The sequence below is a fragment of the Rhipicephalus sanguineus genome, chromosome 6 (genome assembly GCF_013339695.2).
Source record: "Rhipicephalus sanguineus isolate Rsan-2018 chromosome 6, BIME_Rsan_1.4, whole genome shotgun sequence".
Taxonomy (NCBI): domain Eukaryota; kingdom Metazoa; phylum Arthropoda; class Arachnida; order Ixodida; family Ixodidae; genus Rhipicephalus; species Rhipicephalus sanguineus.
The window spans coordinates 176,589,411-176,610,641 of record NC_051181.1 but is presented as its reverse complement, the minus strand read 5'-3'; positions in this window follow the sequence as shown (position 1 = coordinate 176,610,641).

Sequence of the window (21,231 nt, the reverse complement as noted above, 5' to 3'; positions counted from 1 at the left end):
GCCTCCACAACGCGAAGTACATTTCGTCGATGGACCTTAAGTCCGGCTACTGGCAAATCGAAGTCGACGAGAGGGAACGAGAAAATACTGTCTTTATAGCACCAGACGGCCTGTTCGAGTTCAAGGTGATGCCCCTTTGGTTTTCGCTCGGCATCCTGCTTACTTTTCAACGTGTTATGGATACAGTGCTGGCTGGCTTAAAGTGGTAGACGTGCCTCGTCTACTTGGACGACGTCGTTGTGTTTTGCCTCCGACTTCAAGCGGTACTTCAGCCAATCAGAGCTCCGGGCTCACCCTGAAGCCAGTAAAGTGCCGCTTCGCGTACGACGAACACTTTTCTTGGGCCATCGCATTAGCAAGTCTGGAGTTCGCCTGGACCCGCGCAAAACAGCTGCCGTTGCTGCATTCCCGCCGCGCAGCGACAAGAAGGGCCGTACGCCGATTTCTGGGCTTGTGCGTTTCGTCAAGGAATTTTCACGGATCGCCGAGCCTATGACGGAACTCACGAAGGCCGACGTCGAATTCATGTCGGAAACGTCGTAAGTTCAAGCATTTGAAGAATTTAAACGACGCCTGCAGACGTCTCCGATACTTGCGCATTTCGACGAATACGCCGATAGGGAAATCCACACCAATGCAAGCAGCGTAGGACTCGGCGCCGTCCTTGTGTAGAAGACCGACCGAACGGAAAGGGTTATCGGCTATGGTAGCCGGTCTCTATCAAAGGCAGTAATCAACTATTCCAAAACAGAAAAGGAGTGCCTGGCTATAATCTGGGCTACATCCAAGTTTCGCCTCTACCTGCACGGCAGGCCCTTCAAACTTGTGAGCGACCACCACACCTTGTGTTGGATAGCTAACTTGAAGGACCCTTCAGGCCGCCTCGCACGATGGAGCTTGAGACTTCAAGAATTGGACATTACTGTCGTTTACAAGTCAGGAAGAACACACTGTGACGCCGACTGCATGTCTCGTGCCCCCGGGGACCCGCCGCCGCATGACGACCAGGATGACTACTTCTTGGGAAACATAGGTGCCGACGACTTCGCTGAACGACAGCAATCCGACACGGAACTCAGAGGCCTTATGGAAAACCTCGAGGGCAAGACCGCCGTCTTACGGAAGTATTCAAGCGAGCACTTGCCTCACTTTTTTTACGCAACGGCGTTCTCCAAAAGTAGAAGAACTTCTCACCACTTCGAGCCCAGTACCTACTCGTGGTGCCTTCAGAATTGTGCCCAGAAGTCACACATACACATATCCAGGACGCCAAAAAACCAGCCGAGAGTGTCCATATAATTGGTGTCGCAATAAAAGCTCGAACGTTGTAAGCTCGGTGGTCTCTTGCAGAGCTGTATGATAAGCAAACGTCACATACGGCAAAATTTCGACAATGCAGTCGCCGCGGCCGAGATTCAATCCCGCGACCTTCGGGTCAGCAGTCGAGCGCCCTAACTACTAGACCATCGTGGCGGGGCGTTGTGGGCAAAGAATCTGGCGACTTCAGCAGCAGTTACCCTGGGCACAACGTTTGTCTCCGCATAGCGAGTTTGATAGTCGTTTGTGACGATTATCCACTTGTTTTTCGAGGATGACGTAGGGAATGGACCGAGAAGATCCATTCCCGCCTGCTGGAATGACACTGGAGGTGGGCCAAAAGCTGGAGGAGCACGGTAGGCTTGAAAGGTGGAACTTTACTCGTCTGACAGTCATGTCAGGTTCTGACATAGCGCTGAATTGACCAATATACCTGCGGCCAGAAGTATTTTCGGCGCATGCACGCTAACGTCCTCGCAATACCAAATTGACCAGCAGAGGGGTCCTCGTGGCACGCCTGAAAAACATCGTAACGCAGTGTTGTTGGAACGGCGAGAAGTTTCCTGGCTGCTCTCGAAACTTATCTTGTAGAGAACTTTATTCGGCAGGAAATACGATATCAATCCTCTTGATAGCGGCCGTGGGACGACAACGTCAGCTCTCCGAAGATACCAGATAACAGTGCGCATCTCAGTGTCCTCACGTGGATGTTCAACATCCGCACCACATCGACGAGGCCAAGAAACGGGAAACCATATTTCATGCCGGATGATGTCAAGAGAATAGGAGCACGTCATAGGCAGTCGGCATCGATATGCTTATTTCAGGATCGGTAGACGTCCGTTACGCTGTAATCTTGAAGACGAAAGCTCCAACAAACGGGAAAACAAGACGGCCAGATGGATTGTGGAAATTGGCAAGTCAACAAAGCCAATGGTGGTCACTGGCCGCTCGAAACTGCCGAACCTATAGAGAGGTTCGAAAGTTGCTGCTGGCCTAAACGACTGCTAATCACACTTTTTCGGTGGTAGAGTAGTTCGCAATGGGAAGGCACAGCGCAACTGAAACAATGGACAAGCACACGCAACACACGCGCCATTGCCCATTTTCTCAGTTGCGCTGTGCCTTCCCATTGCTATGAACCAACTCGCCCACATCAAAGTCTTACTCCAACAGAGTAGTTAGGCTCTGCTTTTGTGAGACTGCGGCTCGCGTAAGCGATGACACGTTCTGCGTTATCGCCTACGTGGCTGGCTTCGCTGTGAACATCAGTTTCCGCAGTGTCGTCAAAATGTGCCAGCACTGGAGCTGTTTGAAGTCGCTTGCGTAACTCTACGAAGGCCTGTTGCTGCTCCTCCGCCCACACAACGGTACATCTTGTGGCGTTAGTCTCATAAGAGGTTCCGCATTTTTCGAGAATCCCTCGACAAAACGATGGTAGTAGGTGCAGAAGTCAGGAAGCGCTGAACCACTGAAGCCTTGTCTTTAGGACGAGGAATCTTGGCAACGGCAGTCAGCTTGTCTGGGTCTTGTCGAACACCATCACGGCTCACCACGTGACCTTGAAACTTCAGATCCTGGTAGCCAAAGTAACCCTTTTCGGGCTTGATAATGAGGTTAGCCTTGCGTATCGCTGTGAGTACGCATTTGTAGCCGTGTTAGATGTTCGTCGAACGCGCTTGAGAAAACAACGAGGTCGTCCAACTTCCAAGTATACAAGACACGTCTGCCACTTTGGTCCAGCGAGCACAGTGTCCATCGTTCGTTGAAATGTGGCGGGAGTTAATAGAGACCGAAAGGCTTTAAGTGCGTACAGCCTGTCGGGAGTCACGATTGCGGACTTCTCGCGGTCGCCCTCGTCAACCTCGATTTCCCAGTATCCTGACTTCAGGTGTAATAATGTAAAGAACTGAGCAGTACGTAGACATTCCAATGCGTCACGAATCTGCGGCAGCGGATAAACATCGTGTTTGGTGACTGCCAAGTCCTCGGTAGTGAACGCAGAAGCGAAGTGTGTTGTCTTTTTTCTTTAGTATTAGCACGGCCGATGTACACAGTCTTGTAGACGGTTGAATGGCTTCGCATTCAGCATTCCTGAACTTGACTGCTTAATCGCCTCCCTCTCCTTGGGCGACACGCGGTATGGATGCTGGCGAAGAGGCCGCGCCGAGTCATCCGTAACAAAATGGTGTTGGGTCACGGAAGTGCGTTCAACTTTGGATACTGTGGAGAAGCAATCCGAGGATTCTGCTACAAGCCCAAACAAGCCGCTCTTTGGCGGATTTGACAAGTCAGCATTACCGTGAAGGCGGCAGCTTATGTTGCTGCATCAGGTGAAGTCACCTGTAACGTGCCAATGTCAGAGAAGTCGGTGATATTGCCGAGACAAGGCGACTGCGGTGCCATGAGGGTCGTGCTGAAATTCATTACTCAAGTTGGTCAGCATAACTTGCGAGCGTTTATTCTGTGGCCGATGATGATGATGATAAATGGTGCTTTATGGCGCAAGGGCCACTGATGGCCAAAGAGCGCCAGTACACGATATGGTATGTGGACGATGGTGGTGTTAAGCTGCTTTAGAATAATGAATTACTGAGCACTTAAGAATAATGAATTAGCACGAATGCCTCGTCAATTCCCTTGAGAACCAAGGGCTGGGAGGCAGGTGCTTTACATAGTGCAGATGCCGGGAACAGCAGCCTATGTTGAGAGGCCGTGCTACGGAATTGCCCGGACATAGACATTGAAAGCACGCACATCTTTTAAACACTCTAAAAGTGACGCGTGTTTAATAAAGGTTTCTCTGCCTAAAAACATTGCAGGATGCAGGGAATTTGCTGCTTGTAAAGTAATGGGAAATGCTTTCTTCTATACGGCTCTAGTTTGTGTGCATGTAGGAGGATATGCAGCACGGTCGTGGCTCACCGCATCTATCGCAGCTGGGCGACTCACCCCCGGACACAAGGTCGCGTGTGTACTGTACGTGTGCCCTATTCCTAATCTGCACAGTGTGACTTCTGTACGACGTGCTTTTGATGTTTGTGGCCAGTTACCAAGGTCTGGTTTAACCATGTGCAGTAATTCTGTGTTTGTCTGTCCCATAGATGTTGCCAGTGTGACTTCAGTGTTTTCCTCAGAGCGGGCTTTAAGCCCAGTACAGGGACCTCCCTGGACGTGTCAGAGCCGTGGGCATGAGCAGATGTGGCAAGCCTGTCAGCCAGTTCATTGCCCTCGATATCTCGATGTCCAGGTACCCAGCATATCACAACGTTCTGCTGGGACGAATAAATGGTGCATAAAAGTGAATAGAGCCGCACGATTACTGGAGATTTAGGAGCTTGCTCGCCAAGCTTCTTATGCTCGCGCCTTGTCCTCACCTTTGTGACCGTCGGCGCGGCGGCACACACCACGCTCGGCGCAGCTGCGCTCTCTCCGGTGATTTCAAGAATGTTCACTAGATGGCGCCGCCGCTCAAGGCGGCACACACCACGCTCGGCGCAAGCACTAGTTAGGTGACTGCTCGCTGGCCGCACCGCTCGTTTCGCTGGCTTCCTTCCTCTTCGCCACGAGCTCACTAAGTGAACACTCTTCGTGCCGCTCCGCAGCATGAACGGCAGCAGCGCGACGGGCTCGCAACGCAGCAGCAGTTCGGGAAGATCTCGCCTTGAAAATAGGCAGCCAACACATGATGTCACGTTACGCTCTCCGATGCGTATCGTACGACTGCAAACGTCCCACCACCATCAGGGGCACTTGTATCGATATTGCCTTCTCGAACTTTCCATTGCGTCCCGTCATCGATGACCCCTTGGCAACATACTTTACTGATCATAAAGCAATCATCTTTAAAGGAAACGAGTCCCCAAGCTCATCGAGGGACGCCCTTCTTGTACTTTGTAAAAGAACATCTCTTGTGCATATAGTAATGCATACAGTTCACAAACCATCATAAAGCAATCATCTTTAAGGGGAAACCAGGCACCGAACTCATCGAGGGACGCCTTCTTGAACTTGGTAAAACAACATCTCTTGTGTATATATAATGTTTATAGTTCATCCAAATGTATATATACTTCATCAAAATGTATATAGTGCATCCAACCGTAAATTAAAAAAAAAAACATTGTGGATGTAATAGTATGTATAGCGACGTTGTCACGTCTATAATGATGGTAGAGGAATGTGCACGGAGCGTTCGCTGTTACCCGATCATCTCGAGCAAGCTCCTCTATCATCATTCACTTCGTGGATATGGCGGTGAATTTTTTGTTTTTTTCAGAGTTTTCAACGCTTTCACGACGCTTGAAGAGTCCGTGTATATTACTGCCTTGGGTATGTTTGATTATTTAATGTGCTGAACAGCCACTAATATCGCGTAGGCCTCTGCAGTGAATATGCTTGCATTTGAGTGGAGTATGCCAGCATCCCGCAAGGATGGGCCGACCGCCGCGTAGGATACGCCAACATGAGACATCGATGCGTCTGTGAAAAATCAGGACAACGATATTTGTGTTGCAGTTCAAGAAAGTGCATGCGGTTATGTGCAGCAGGCGCGTGCTTTCCAATTTCCATGAAAGACAAATGACAGTTTATAAGCTGCCATTGCCACGGCGGGAGCTGTTCAGCAGGAGCGATCAGCTGGTGTTCGACAAGTGGGACGTTCATTTCCTCAGCTAGAGCTCTTACACGCAGACAGTATGGCTCTCTCACTGCAGGACGGTTTTGGAACAAAGGAGAGCTGGACAGGTCATTTACAGCACTGTATGCAGGATGTTTGTTATTTGCGTTTATTTTTAGGAAATACGTGAACGACAAATATGCTCGTTGCAGCTTCAGCGACCATTCGTTTGCTTCTACGTAAAGGCTTTGTACTGAACTTGTCCTGAAGGCGCCTGTAGAAAGGCTGATGCCTAGATAGTGGACCGGATCCAACATCTTCAAGCGCTTGTGGTGGCGGACTGATAGACTATAGCTCCACAGTCTATACGTGTGCGTATAAGGCTCTTGTATAGATTCATGAGGCATTGTCTGTCACTGCCCCAGTTCGTGCGTGACAAAACCTTAAAATATTCATTGATTTATGCACATCTTTCTAATATATTTTATATGTGAAATAAACGTTAGTTTCATGTCCAGCACAACTCCTAGAAACTTATGTTCCGTTTTTAGAGGGCAGACGATGGCCCTGCAGGTCAATGTCGGGATCGGGATGTAGGCCTCTCCTCCGGGAAAAAAGGCCGCAGTGCTCTTTTGTGGGTGATGCTGAAGCCGTTTTCGTCTGCCCATTTCAATACCTTATTGAGACCAAGCTGAACCTGCCTCTCGCACTTTGCAAGGCTGCACGATTTAAAGCCTATCTGGACATCATCTACGTATGTCGAGTAGAACATAGTGCGTGGGATACATAGACGTAGGGAATTCATTTTTGTTATAAAAAGCGTGCAGCTAAGCACACCACCCTGCGGTACTCCGGTTTCCTGGACAAAGGGTCGTGACAAAACGTTGCCCAGTTGAACACGGAAAGTGCGGTTCGACAAGTAGCTTTCTATTAAGTTCAGCATTTTACCACGAATACCGAGTTCTGAGAGGTCTCTCAGTATTCCAAATCGCCATGTAGTGCCGTACGCTTTCTCCATGTCTAAAAACATGGAAAGAAAGAATTGTTTGTGAATGAAAGCGTCACGGATTTGTGTTTCAATCCGTATGAGGTGGTCAGTATGGACCGTCCCTCTCGAAAGCCACATTGATGTGTATCAAGCAGGCACTTTGATTCCAGGAAATGTATTAGTCCACAGTTTATCATTTTCTCAAAAAGCTTACAGAGGCAACTTGTTAGAGCTATTGGGTGTAGCTCGAAACAGAGGATGGATCCCTGCCCTGTTTCAAGATAGGAACTACAATTGCCTCTTTCCAGGAGGTAGGAATTACGCCGGAAAACCATATGGCATTGTAGAGGGAGATGAGAATTTCCTGTGTTTCGGGAGGTAGGTGTACCAACATCTCATATACTACACGGTCGGAACGTGGGGAGGATTTGTTGCAGGAATTTGCAACAATTCCAACAAGAAAGTTGCAGCGATGCCTGCAACTCAGGCAAGCAGAAAGGTTTCTTGTTCTCTTCGTATTTTGTACACTTGTATTCTAGTTTATGTCCTTCTATTCTTGCCCTATAGCGTTGGAAGCTTTCAGAATAGTGCAACGAGCTGGAGACGTGTTCGAAGTGGGCGCCCAGGAATTTGCTTGGTCTTCCAGCGTTTCACCCTGCATATTAGTCAAAGGAAGTGGGAGTGTTTCTCGTCCATGTATCCTATTAACCCTGTTCGAGACTTTGCCTTCGTCTGTATACGAGTTGATTCCCGACAGGAACTTTTGCCAACTTTCTCTTCGAGCCTGCCGGCGTCCTCCTTCCTTGGGATTTTCGTTTTTCAAGGTTACTTAGGTTCTCCGCCGTCGGAGAATCCCGGAGTAACCGCCACGCTTTGTTTTGCTTGTTCCTCGCTTTTCTGCACTCATCGTTCCACCAGTGAACACGTCGTTTAGAGCCTGAGCTACTCGCTTCGGGAATGGATTGAGAAGCAGCGTCAATGAGAGGAGCTGTAAAATACTTCACAGCATCTTCTATTGTAAGACCGGACATCTCGGCCCACGTCACGTGAGTAATAGTTCGGAACCGCTCCCAATCGGCTGAGTCGAGCTTCCACCGAGGAGCCCGTGGAAGGTGGTTCTTTTGGTTCGGCGCACTTAGAATTATCGGGAAATGGTCACTTCCATAGGGGTTTTTAAGAACATTCCATTTAAAATAGGTTAAAAGCGACAGCCATGAAATGCTAAGATCTATGGAAGAGTATGAATTGTTTGCGAGGCTAAAATATGTGGGCTCCTTCGTATTAAAAGAACATAACTTCGAGGAAAAAAGGAGCTCTACAATAAGGCGTCGTCGAGCGTCGCAGCGAGAATCGCCCCAATGAACACTGTGCGCATTAAAATCCCCAAGAAGCAAATAGGGCTCTGGGAGCTCATCTATTATTGATTGTAGGTCCCTTTTGTGGAGCTGGTGATGAGGTGGTATGTACAGTGAGCAAATGGTAATGAGTCTATTTAAGAGAACAGCTCGGATGGCAACTGCCTCAAGGGATGTTTGAAGTTTTAGGTGAGTACATGCTACACTTCTGTTTACTATAATGGCTACGCCACCAGATGCCCCACGGCATCATCGCGGTCTTTTCGGAAAATGGCGTATTGACATAGAAAGTTCGTATGTTGGATTTCAGGTGTGTCTCCTGTACACACAGCACTTTTGGATTGTATTCGTGGAGGAGTTCTTGTATGTCATCGAGGTTCCTAAGAAGACCTCTTATGTTCCATTGTATTATTTGTGGATCCATATTGTACATGAAATGGTGCTATGTGTACAGTAAGAAATTGACGATTGTTCACGTGTATTATAATCTTTTTCAGGAGGCGGGACCACCGTCCGTCCCCGTGATGACTTGTTGTGCTTTCTTGGCGCAGTCGGAAGAGCCGCGCCGTTCTTTACGCACCAGAGGTGCCAACGTCCTGTCCATGGCCTCTTGCGAGGCACTGGATGCCCGCACGCGCAAGCTGGTAGTTCGGGTTTGTAGCCTCGCCTGGTGAGACGAGGCCTTGAGACCCGACGACCCTGGAGTCGCGGGCCTCTGTTCGCAAGCTGGCGGAGTAGCCTGAACTACTGCCGCCTTGGGGGCAGGTGCCACAGCCGACGGTCCTCTCAGGACGGGCCGGGCGAGTGGCGGAGGTCGGTGCGACGCTGCCCCCTGACGCGCCGCATCCGCATACGTTGTGCCCTAGAAGGGTGCGCATCTTTTCCTGGCTTCTCTAAAGGAGATGTTTTCTCTCACTTTCAAGAAATAATGTCCTTTTCCATGCAACACAGGATCGCGAGTATGCGGGGTGATCATCACCGCAGTTGGCACAGTGAGCTGCAGCCTCACATTTCTCTGACACGTGGTCTTTAGAAGCACACCTGGCACACGTGTGTTGTCCTTTGCATGTTAGAGAGCTGTGTCCATACTTTTGGCAGTCGAAATATCTTCGTGGATTTGGAATGTATCGGCGGACTCTTAGTTTTGTGTAGCCTGTTTCTATGGTCTCCGGTAGTTCGCTCGATCCAAGTGTTAGTATTATGTGTTTGGTTGGTTTCTCTACGTTGTCCCTTATTTTGATTCTTTAAACGTTGACGAAATTTTGTTGTTTCCATCCATCAAGAAATTCAGGTTCGGAGAGGTTCAAGAGTCTTCATCTGAGACGACACCACGGACGGTGTTCACGGACCTATGTGGGGTGACTGTGACAGGAATGCTTCCGAATGATGTAAGGTTAGTGAGGTTTTCGTACTGTTTTCTGTCTTTGAGCTCAAGGAGTAGATCGCCACTGGCCATCTTAGTCGCCTTGTAACCTGGTCCTAGTTTTTCCGTAATACTTTTTGCCACCAGAAATGGTGAAATGGTTCTGGCTATTTGATCTGACTGCTCGCTGTGGACAAGGTGGTACTTGGAAAATGTTCGTGGGTCTTGGGGAAAAGCTGCAGGGATGCTTCGGTGCGTACCCTTTTGAGGGTACGATCGGTTTTCGAAAAAGATGAACTTAACATAGCATGTGTTTATGTTTCGGCGACGGTGCCAGCTACCCACCACCGAGCCCAACAAGGAGACGCGACAGGAGACGTGCGAAGACAAGCCTGCCAGCGCCAGCCGTACACCACCGCTATAACCATATATGGTGAGCCAAGACTGGTCATCCACATAAGGTAACCCTTGCCACCAGGAGAAAACGGAAGTAAACAGAAGTGAGGAGAAGACAGGAAAGATTAAAAGCGAGTGACAAAGGCGAAGGTGTAGGAAGAGAGAGACAGGAAAAGGCGACTGCCGATTTCCCCTGGGTGGGTCAGTCCAGGGGTGCCGTCTACGTGAAGCCGGGGCCAAAGGGGTGTGTTGCCTCTGCCGGGGGCCTTAAAGGTCCAATCACCCGGCGTCGGCTCAACCCCAGGATCCCCTTTTCCCCGGACACGGCAAAGCCACGCACGGCTAGGCGTGGGAGGAGGTCGAAACCCCCCGTTAGCTCGGGTCCGTGGTGTCGCTACACACCAAACGCCTGCTTGCGCAGACGCCCCTGCGGGGCTTTGAGATGCGTGGCTTCCTTTTCAGGAGTATACATGTTCTTAAGATGCCTCACTACTCTGGACACGATCAGGTGCAGCCAGGCTATGCACTACAGAGCGGAGGTAGTGCATGTTGTCTCTGTCGGTGGGTGTGGCTCAGCTACCGCGCATGCATAGCTCGCCAGGTCGTGCGATCTCTGGTTGCTAGACAACGCGATTCTTGCTTCCTCTTTCTATCTTTTTTTGCTCTCTCTCTACTTCTTTCTCTCTTTCTCATTCTTCCTGTGCTACACTTCTCTCTCCCTCCTTCTCACCCATCACATCTCTCCTCCTCACGCTCACTTCCTTTCCCACCACTTTGCTACACTAAACTATACAAGGCTATGCTAGGCTCTGCTAGCGGGCCTGGACAGCTGAGTGGTTAGGACGCTCGCCTTCGGAATGAGGGTACGCTGGTTCGAATCCTGCCTCGTGAAAAAAGTATTTTTTTTCAGCAAGAATTTTGCTCCTTTCTTGATATATTTATTTCCATTCTCTCTGTACTCGTTCTCAGGGTTATTACAGGCCATGCCGTAGCGGTGAGTAGTGGGTTTGGCCAAATTCTGTGGCACATACCCATTCATGGTGATGATAGTTTTCGGGCATGGTTGCACACTTTATGCCAAGCAGGAACAGCTTCACCATAAAAAAGTCATCCAGTTAGGAACTGCATTTCTACCCTGGTAATAAAATCAGCTTCACCACTTTCACCTAAGCACTGCGTTACTGCTGTTAAAAGCTCAGGATCTGTAACGGAGTAAAAAAAGATCATTCACACAGACTGAAAAGTGATGACAGATATTATCAATTGTGCTGCACACCTCGGAAAGGTGCTTTGTAAGTGCGAAGCATTTCTTAGCGAACCCAAGGCACTTTGAGCGTTTCTATCTGTCTGTCTCACTGTCTATCTGTCTGTCCGCTTACGTCTGGGTGCCCTCGTGATCGCCTTAATTTGGTGTCGACCAAAATTGGCATGGGAGGGTAAGAGGATTTGACGAATATGACTGTCTGGTCATGACCTGAATAACGCGAAAATCCTGTCGCCTACATCGTCAAACCCTTTACTCCAGACGTGTGTAGCACATACCACAGGCCGCAGTGTACAGGTATGCGTCACAGGTGATTCACAGTTTATATCTACCCAGGAACGGCGAGAACAGACATTGGTTATTTAAAGCAAGTGTTAAGAAAACTGACGTCGGCAGCGTTGCCCTGACAAATGCAAAGAATAAAAAAACGCCAGGCCTGCGCGGAAAGCGCAGCACAGTCCCAGCGAAAGCTGGAAGAGCGGCATTTCTAGAGCCCGTTGTAAAATCTCTTAGGGCTACTAATACAAGTACACTAGCAAGGTACCACTACGCCATAAATCATGATTTTTGTGAAGTTGGGAAGCACCCACTACGCCATTATTCGTCATTCTGCGGAGAAGCCAGGTACCCACTACACATCTGTAAGGCATTATGTGCACTTTGTTGATGCAGCGGCTGATGACGAAAATTTATGGCTGAGCCCTTTGTAATGGTTTGGAAGCTTTTAACGACCCACTAGTTACGTAATTCGCATTGTTTGATGCCCGGTCGTTATTTCACTCTCCCACCACGCTATATAACATACATTAACGTGAGAAAGAGAGAGAGAGAAAAAGAACTTTATTAAAACCCTGAGGAAATGGATCATGGGGGCCTTATGGGCTTCCTTGGAAACCAATACAAGTTCACTTGTGAGGAACCCACTACGCTATAAATCATCATAATTTTTGTGAAGTAGAGAAGCAGCCACTAAGCCTTTTCATCATTCTTCGGAGAAACATGGTACTCGCTAAACACCTGTAAGGCATTATGTGGATTTACTAAACCCCCTGGCCTTCTTACCCTTGAAAATAGAGCCAAAGTAGCGAGATTGAAATTCATGCATCAACTCCTTCACAACCAGCTAAACATCGACATACTACATATATTTCGATAAACACAGCAAGACCTACACGTGACAAACACTCCTTAACGCTAGCTGAATATACGCACCAATCTGACTGCTTTAAATACTCTTAATTCCCGAGAGCGATAACAGACTGGAATGAACTTGACCCATCAATTGCTAACACTCTCTCACTAGACAGGTTCTCCACGACAATCAAGGAGGCTTACTAACATAGCACGGTTAAGTTACTTTATCACCTTACTTATTTTGTGACCACAACAGTTTATCCACTAGTGTGTTCTGCTTATCTCTTATGTTTCTATTGGAATAGCCCTTATATTGTATAACGTGTATTTAACTATGCTTGTATTATGTATTTATTGCGTATTGTTGTACTACCTACTGTAATCTGTTGCTGTTCTATGTATTACTATTTAAGTTATCACTTTATGTTACTTTGTGAGCGACTGTTATTGATTTCGTTTTCTTATTGTTCCTGTTGCTGTAACCCCCCTTTCCCTGCCTTGATCTCATACGAGATTGGCAGTATTTCTAAATAAATAAAAAAAAAATGTGCACACACAACTACTACACTTACAAAAACACATTGATCCACCTCTTAACACTTCGCTCAAAGCCATAAAATACAGCATAAAAGTGTTGCTGACTGCTTCACATGAAACGGTCCCCACAAGGCGTGGGATCTGCGGAATTTTTTTTAATAGATATCTTTGTGATGACGTGTTTGTTATGCTTATAAGCACGACATGATGAATGTACTACGTATACATAGCTTGCATTGACGTAACTGCGCCCGACATCTTGGCTACCAGCTGGTTGAGATTCTGCGTAAGCTTTTGCTGGAACGTGCGGAGCAAGAAACAGGCCAACAGATTAGTGCCGGTGCCCCCGAGCATCTTTCATACCCAAAACCTCGCGTTCCTTTGTGTTCCCCATTGGCGCGGCTGGCGAACAAAAGAAAGTGGGGAGAGCACAAAAGAACGCAGGGACCGAACAAGTGGGTATTCTCCTCTGCACAGACATTCTCTAATGAAATTATAGTCACTGTGGCCGCCGTGTTGGGGTACCAGCGCAGAGAACCTGTCTGTGACGTCACGTGAAAGCTATGTATACACTCGTCTGTGCATGCCTGGAAGTTTAATTTGTAAGAAACAGTTGGTTCCTTCCTGTCTCTTACCAGTCCCCCACCCCCATTTTTTATTTTCATTTTTCAAGATTTCACCAGGCACAACGCGTTAAAGGGGCCTGCAACATTTTTCGTCTGCATTAAGCAGTGCTGGAGTGTGTGTAGTGCTGAATACTGAGATGAACGCAACAAGAATTATCGAAATTGGTGCAAGGTAACAGAAGTATTAGTCTTCAAACTTCAAAACCCCAGCAGACAATGAGACAAAAACGTTCCTTTTCGCATTTCGCTCTCCCACTGACGTCAAAGGCTGGTTTCAATCACCGCGCGCTTCTTATGGATGGATACATACCAGTAGAATCTCCTCCTGGTGGCAGTTGTGCAGGACACCTAGAGTTGTTTCGTAATTGTTTTCAAGATTTCATATATAAAAACAGAAATTCTTTTGTATCTGAGGAAGTATAAGGAGTGCTTTTATAATTTTTAGCACATAATAGTGTGGCCTAGCTGGGACCACATGAATTTTACATGCGACTTGTTGCGTCAAACCAATCAAAACGCCCAGCCAATGACGTCACTCTCATGTGATAAAACGTACTTCCAATCACAAAAATAGCCGTTGTGTGTTGCTCTAGTCCGAAACTAATGTGGTTTCTCTGTTGAAATAAAATTAGAACAGCTTCGTTTTTCGCGCTGCCACTTGCGCAATGACATCGGTGTATTCCACAGTTCCAGAAGAAGCGATAAAAACGACATTTAGTTTGTGTTGCAGGGCCCTTTAAGCTTATTAGGGACCAACTTTCCCAAGGACACCTGCTGCGACTAACATGTTACCTGCACGATATGTGAAATGGTGTCCAACCATCCTTATTTCGTAGTCTTGTATTGGCACCACTTGCAACCAGTGCTTGAACCACTTCCAGGTCATTCTTCGTACATGCCAACATAAGTGGCGTCCTGCGAGCAAACAGAAAAAAAGTGCACAGTGCGCGGCTATTATTCTTATTCAGTGCAGCGAAATAACTATGTGAATTTTTAAAAAATGGTCCGACAATGAAAAGTAGACATTTAAGCACTTGTCTAGAACACAGCGCACGCGTAAACACAAAGGCAGTGTCTAGCGTTACGTCTAGACATAATGGTAGGAGCCATTGCAGTTACGTCTGGACGTAAGAATAACGAGCCTTAAAAGTTACGTCCAGCGTGACAATACAAATACAGCCCGTTAAACCAATGCCTCCTTGACTAGATGCCCGCCGCGTCGCTCGCGTTCCCATTGCGGCGGTGGTTCCCTCAGTTCCCCACAAAATCCGTAAGGCAGCGCTCGTAGCCTGACCGACTTCCGCCGGCAGCGGAAATACGCTTACCGCAGCAGACGACGTCATCAGTTCCGCCGCGCGCTGCGTTTGGCACCTCCGAGACGGTAACAGGCGTGATGGCAATCTGGAGGCAGCAACACAGTGACCTCCGTTAGTAAGCAATTAAGTACGTAATTAAGTAAGGTGTTCCTATTCCCTTTTAACACAGCGCGGGCGTTTTAAGCGCCACAGGAAGAAAATACCATTGCATCCGTCGCAGGCGTGCACTATAGGCGGCGCTCATGACCTGACCGCGGAGAAAAGAGAGGGAGAGGGTGCGGAACCGGGTTACCGGACCACGCGGCGAGCATCTAGTTAAGGAGGCATTGGTTAAACCTACCGAACCGATGGGCCCCAGTGGCACAGCGGCTAACGTGTCGTGCTCGGAACTGCGAGGACGTTGGTTCAAACCTTGCTGCTCGTGAAGTTTTTTTTTTGTCGCAGAAGGTGTTGCAGAAGTTTGTTGCCAGAGAAGCACGACGCGGCTCGTGGGTTACGTGCGCCCACGCCTGCCCCTTCGGGGCAGGCGCGTGGGCTAAACAGCGCGTGGCCGCGACAGCGGCCAGTAGCGCGTGACGGAGACCCTGCCAACCGGCCATTTCGCTAACGCTCAATGGCCGCACTCGCGAAGCGAGGGCGAAGCCACGATTAGATTTCCGTGCCGTGCCCGAAGGGCACAGAGGGCCTTCACTGAGCAACAGGAAAGTAATGTACTCACGTTTGTGGAAAACACATCTGGACTGAAGTCCTAGATTTTTCCCAGCTCTTCAACAGGGAAAGATCTAGGGACTTTACTCTGGACCACGGTGTAAGAAAGAGTTAGGTGCTGACACTCGCCGTTCCGCTTGAGGAGAGGGCACGGGCAGATTGTGTTCGCCGATGACCTTGAGCCACGAGTAGTTTTCGCGGCGCGCGTTGAGATGGTGCTACGGTAAGGGGTCTCAGGGGCTCGCGCGGCGCTCATTCTGAAATTCGCGCGCAAAGGAAGATCTTTCTGCAAGCTTTGTGTGCATGACATTCTGTGATTTATAAACGCATTGCCCTGTGTCTGTGAGCCCTGTCAGTGCATTTGTTTTGCTAATTCGTGTATTGTGATTGAGTGCACGTTTAACTCGACGCTGTGTATGATGCCAAGTACCCTTTAATGGCCTTGTCGCTGTCTGCACCTCGAAATGGGCAAAACATGTTTTGTACCGAACTGCAACTCGGGGTATAGGACTTGTGCGGAGCGTGTGTCGCTTTTCAAGGCTCCGCGTGAACCAGAGTGCTTAGATAAGTGACGACGGGCGATTCCGAGAGTAGACAGAGTATTGGAGCCGGCTGACCATGTGTGCGCGAAGCATTTCCCGGAAGAAGCGATCTCTGCAACATATCATGCAGAGTACAAGGGAAACGTCCTGTTGCATGCCCGAAAGAGACCTACGCTCTCTTCGGATGTTGTGCCTAGCATTTTCAACGGCTGCCCAAAATACCTGACCGTGAGGTGGACTGCTGCACCCCAACTCGAAGCTCGTTGAGCTGTTGAGAGCGGCTGAAGAATATTTGCAAAAAATTCAGAAAGCCAGTCTGTATATTGGGAAACGGTGGAGCATGTGCTAGACACAAAGAGCATAACATTTCCATGTGCTGAGCACAAAGAAGAGGTGATAGCACACATTCTCCACTATTACATAACAACGAGAATGCGGCAGCACTGCAAAGCCGTAAGCACAAACTTGAAGAAACAAGCTCAAGAGAAAAAAAAGCAAGCAAAGCTTTGTTCATCATGAATTTTATTGCCAAGTTTGCAGAATATATAAATTTTTCTTCCTTGTGAATTTATATTACAAAAATTTTATCGTCCATTATAGCATATATAGTACCATGTAATATAGTTTTTATCTTGTCACATAGCTTTTTGGCAGAATAAAGTACACGTTCAGCCCTTGTTTCAGCACATCATTCTTCACGTTCCAGCACGCCCCACTAGACCTGCTTATTGTAGAGGATTATATTCTATAATATTTCCTTTTGGTGTCTTGAAATGACAGAAGAGAATAAAAAATATGCATATTTGTGGACAAGAGCTGCACAAAAGACAATGCTTTAGGTAGTGCGCTCGCTTTCACTGTCTGATAAGCACTCATCAAGGTCGGTGCGGCTTCCTAAAGTGGCGCAAAGTATGGCTGACGGGATTAGCCCGGATTCAAAAATGTTCCAAAAGCCGGGAGAGTTCATGATTAAAATAGATACTCCGACTTAACAAAATATAACAAAAAACTACACAGACGTTTTGCCACCTATGCAGGTGGCATCTTCAGTATGAACTGGCACCGAATGAGCGGAGGTCACCCAGTCTTTCTCTAGTCTCGTATGTCTCTGTACACATCCGGTAGGGGGCCACGGTTGCTGTTGCACGCCGACCTGTCACGGCAGATGAACCACGACTCGAGAAGCTTTCTCTTGCCCCACCTTTGCTCCAGAGCCAGCGTCGTCGCATTACTGAAGTCGAAGGCATGCCCCGTCGTCCAGCAGTGTTCGACGAGTTCGCTCTTGGAATGTGTGGCATGGGTGGCTTTGGCGACGTCCCCTTTGTGCTCTTTGATTAGCCCGACAGTCCCAACATGGGCGCGGTCCGTGTTAACCAAGGGTTGACCTTCGAGACCCAATGAAGTTCTTCACACCATATCATGCAGCCGACATTGCCAGAGGCCAAAATGCAGCAAATGCGAGATGCTAAACGCAAAACTGGCAGGGGTCGCGTGTCAATTGAAGTTCTTAATAGAACGCGTGTAAGTTTCATGATACATTGGTTGAAACTTGTCTGACGAAGTTTTTTTTTTCGTTCAGTTTGCTAAGCAACTAGAGCGCAACAGCGATATCCACACGCACACACACACACAAACACGCACACACACAAATGCACACACATACGCACGCACACATCCTCACACGCACGCACGCATGCACTCACACACACACACAATACGCACACACACACGCACGCTCACGCACATACATACAGGCTCACATACGCACGCACGCAAATGCACACACGCGCACGCATATGTCCTTACACACGCGCACGCACACATGCACTCACACAGACACACGCGCTCGCACGCACACACGCGATACACACAAACACGCACACACATGCACGCGCACGCACAAAAATGCACACACGCACATGCACACAGACGCGCACACATACGCACGCACGCACGTAAATGCACACACACACACGCAGGCACATGCACTCACACACACGCAGACACGCGCACGCACACAAACGCACATGCATACAGACACGCACACATACGCATGCACGCACGCAAATACCCACACGCGCACGCACATGTCCTTACACATGCGCACGCACATGTCCTTACACATGCGCACGCACATGTCCTTACACATGCGCACGCACATGCACTCACACACACGCCGACACACGCGCGCACGCACACACGCGATACACACAAATACGCACACACATGCACGCGCGCGCACACAAATTCACACACGCAAATGCACACAGACGCACGCACGCACGCACGTAAATGCACACACACACACACGCAGGCACACCAATGCACACACGCACATGCACACAGACGCGCACACATACGCACGCACGCAAATGCACACATGTACTAACACACACGCAGGCACACTTGCACGCTCACACACATACACAGGCTCACACACACGCGCGCAAGCACACACTCGCAATACACACACGCGCGCACACACACGAGCACGCACGCACATTTATCGCCTTCCTTATCGCTAGCGTGCCTTCGCTCTTTGATGGAGACTGCCTCAAGTTAAGCCAAATCGCAAATGCCTTCGAGCTGCTATTCTTCGAGTTGCTATCTTTATAGCAGCTACCTCGAATTTTCACTCACGGCCAACGCTGCTTTTTTGCTCAGAACCAAAGACGCCGACGCCACCGACACCGGAATTTCAGCGAAAAGAGCTCTTTAACGCGGTCGCGTCAAAATGCGACCGCTCTCCAGACGAACGTTTGCTGCTGTCGGAACATTTATATGACAAGAACGCTGTTGGGAAATAATCTTCCGATACAATTAAAAATCAATTTCGTTACTGCAGAATCTCAGTGTACCAATTTATTCACATCTATGTGCATAAGTATATCGAACGTAATAAACAAGCGAGGGTCCGCAGCAATAACCTACTACGTGCGGATCGGCGCCTTTCCCCAATGAGCCTCCTCTCCTTATGAACCTCTAGAGTCACTCTCTATGATGGATGGATGGATGGATGGATGGATGGATGTATACGGCTGTGCCCTTTAGATCGGGCGGCGGCTCACGCCACCTAGCCATAAAGTACTATCATGATGTACTGAAGGATTGCATTTCACTCGTGCCTTGATTGTATCCACCAATCGGTTAGCCTCCTCCTGGTTATTTCTACTCATTTAAAGTCTATTTTGCCTTCACTGTCCCTGAACCCCAATGCTTTGAAAAATTCCGCACCATTATCTTGGACTGTAGGGTGAAGCCCTTTACAGAACATTATCAAATGTTCAGCCGTTTCCTCCTCCTCTCCACACGCACTACATAACGTGTCTGTGCCTTCGTATTTGGCTCGGTACGTCTTGGTCCGCAATACTCCCGTCCTGGCCTCAAACAGCAGAGAACTACCCCGAGAATTATCGTAGATCTTTTCTTTTGCAATTTCCTGCTTGAAAGTTCGGTAGGTCTCCGGTGATGATTTCGTAAGCATCCCCATTTTCCACATGCCCCTCTCTGTTTCCTTCACCTTCTTAACCGATGTTTCCTTTTGGCTTGGTATTCTGCTGTTGTCTAAATACTTGCTTGACAATTTTCGAGTTCGCTTCCTCCATTTAGTATCAACATTCTTCATGTGCAAGTAGCTGAAAACTTTCCTAGCCCAACGCTCCTCTCCCATTTTTCTCAATCGCTCCTCAAATTCTATCTTGCTGCTAGCTTCCCTGCCCTCGAACGATGTCCATCCCATGTCACCCTGTACCCCCTGATTTAGGGTATTCCCGTGTGCTCCCAAAGCAAGCCTACCTATGCCACGTTGTTTAATTTCCAATCTTGCTTGAACCTCTGATCTCATGCACAAGACCGCATTGCCGAACGTCAAACCTGGGACCCATTACCCTTTTCCAAATCCCTCTCACAACGTCATACCTATTGTAGTTCCACAGTGCCCTATTTTTCATTACAGCTGCATTCCTGTTGCCCTTAGTCATTATGTATCTTTCGTGCTCCCTTAGGTACTCAGCCTGTTGTTTATCCATACGCCCAGATATTTGTATTTATCCACTATCTCCAGCGTGACTTCCTGTATCTTATGCTCACTGCCTTCATTATCATTAAGAATCATGATTGCTGATTTTTCCCTACCGAACTTCAAATTTAACCTATCTCCTTCATTACCACAGATGTCTATCAATCCCTGCAGATCTTCCTTGTTGTCGGCCATTAATACTATATCATCTGCATACATCAATGCTGGTAATGACTGTTCAACGTGTTTTCCTTGCTTGGCAAAAGAGAGGCTGAAGCCGAGTCTACTCCCCTCTAATTTAGCTTCTAATCCTTGTAGATACAACATAAATAACAGAGGTGACAAGGGACACCCCTGTCAAAGCCCGCGTTGTATATCTATAGGTTCGGATACCTGTTTTTCCCATTTTATAACTACCCTGTTACTTTTATAGATGTCCTTTAAAAGATTAGTTATTCCATCTTCCACATCTAGTGTGTCCAGTATTCCCCACAAGTCTTCTTCAATCACACTATCGTAAGCTCCCTTGATATCTAGAAATGCCAGCCACAGGGGCCTGTGTTCTTTTTCCGCTATTTCAATACACTGCGTCAATGAGAACAGATTATCCTCCAACCTCCTTCGTTTACGGAACCCATTTTGTAGTTCCCCCAGCACCCCCTCATTCTCCACCCATGTCTGTAGTCGTTCCTTTACGATCTGCATCACCAACCTGTAAACTACTGATGTCACTGTTATAGGGCGGTAGTTGTTTATATCAGCTTTGTCCCCCTTTCCTTTATAGATCATGCTCATCCGGCTTAATTTCCACCCATGGGGGACTTCACCATCCATTATTGCTTTGCTCGCTGCTTCTCTTAATGTTTGCTTAGAGTTTGGGCCCAATTTCTTTATGAGCATAATTGGGATGCCGTCAGGGCCTGTTGATGAGCTATTAGGAACCCTCTTCTCTGCCCTTTCCCACTTTCGTTGTCCCAGTGGAGCCAATGCGCTAATTGGTCTATCCTCATCCGTTAGGGTGCATGCATCGCTTCCTTGTTGTTTAAATT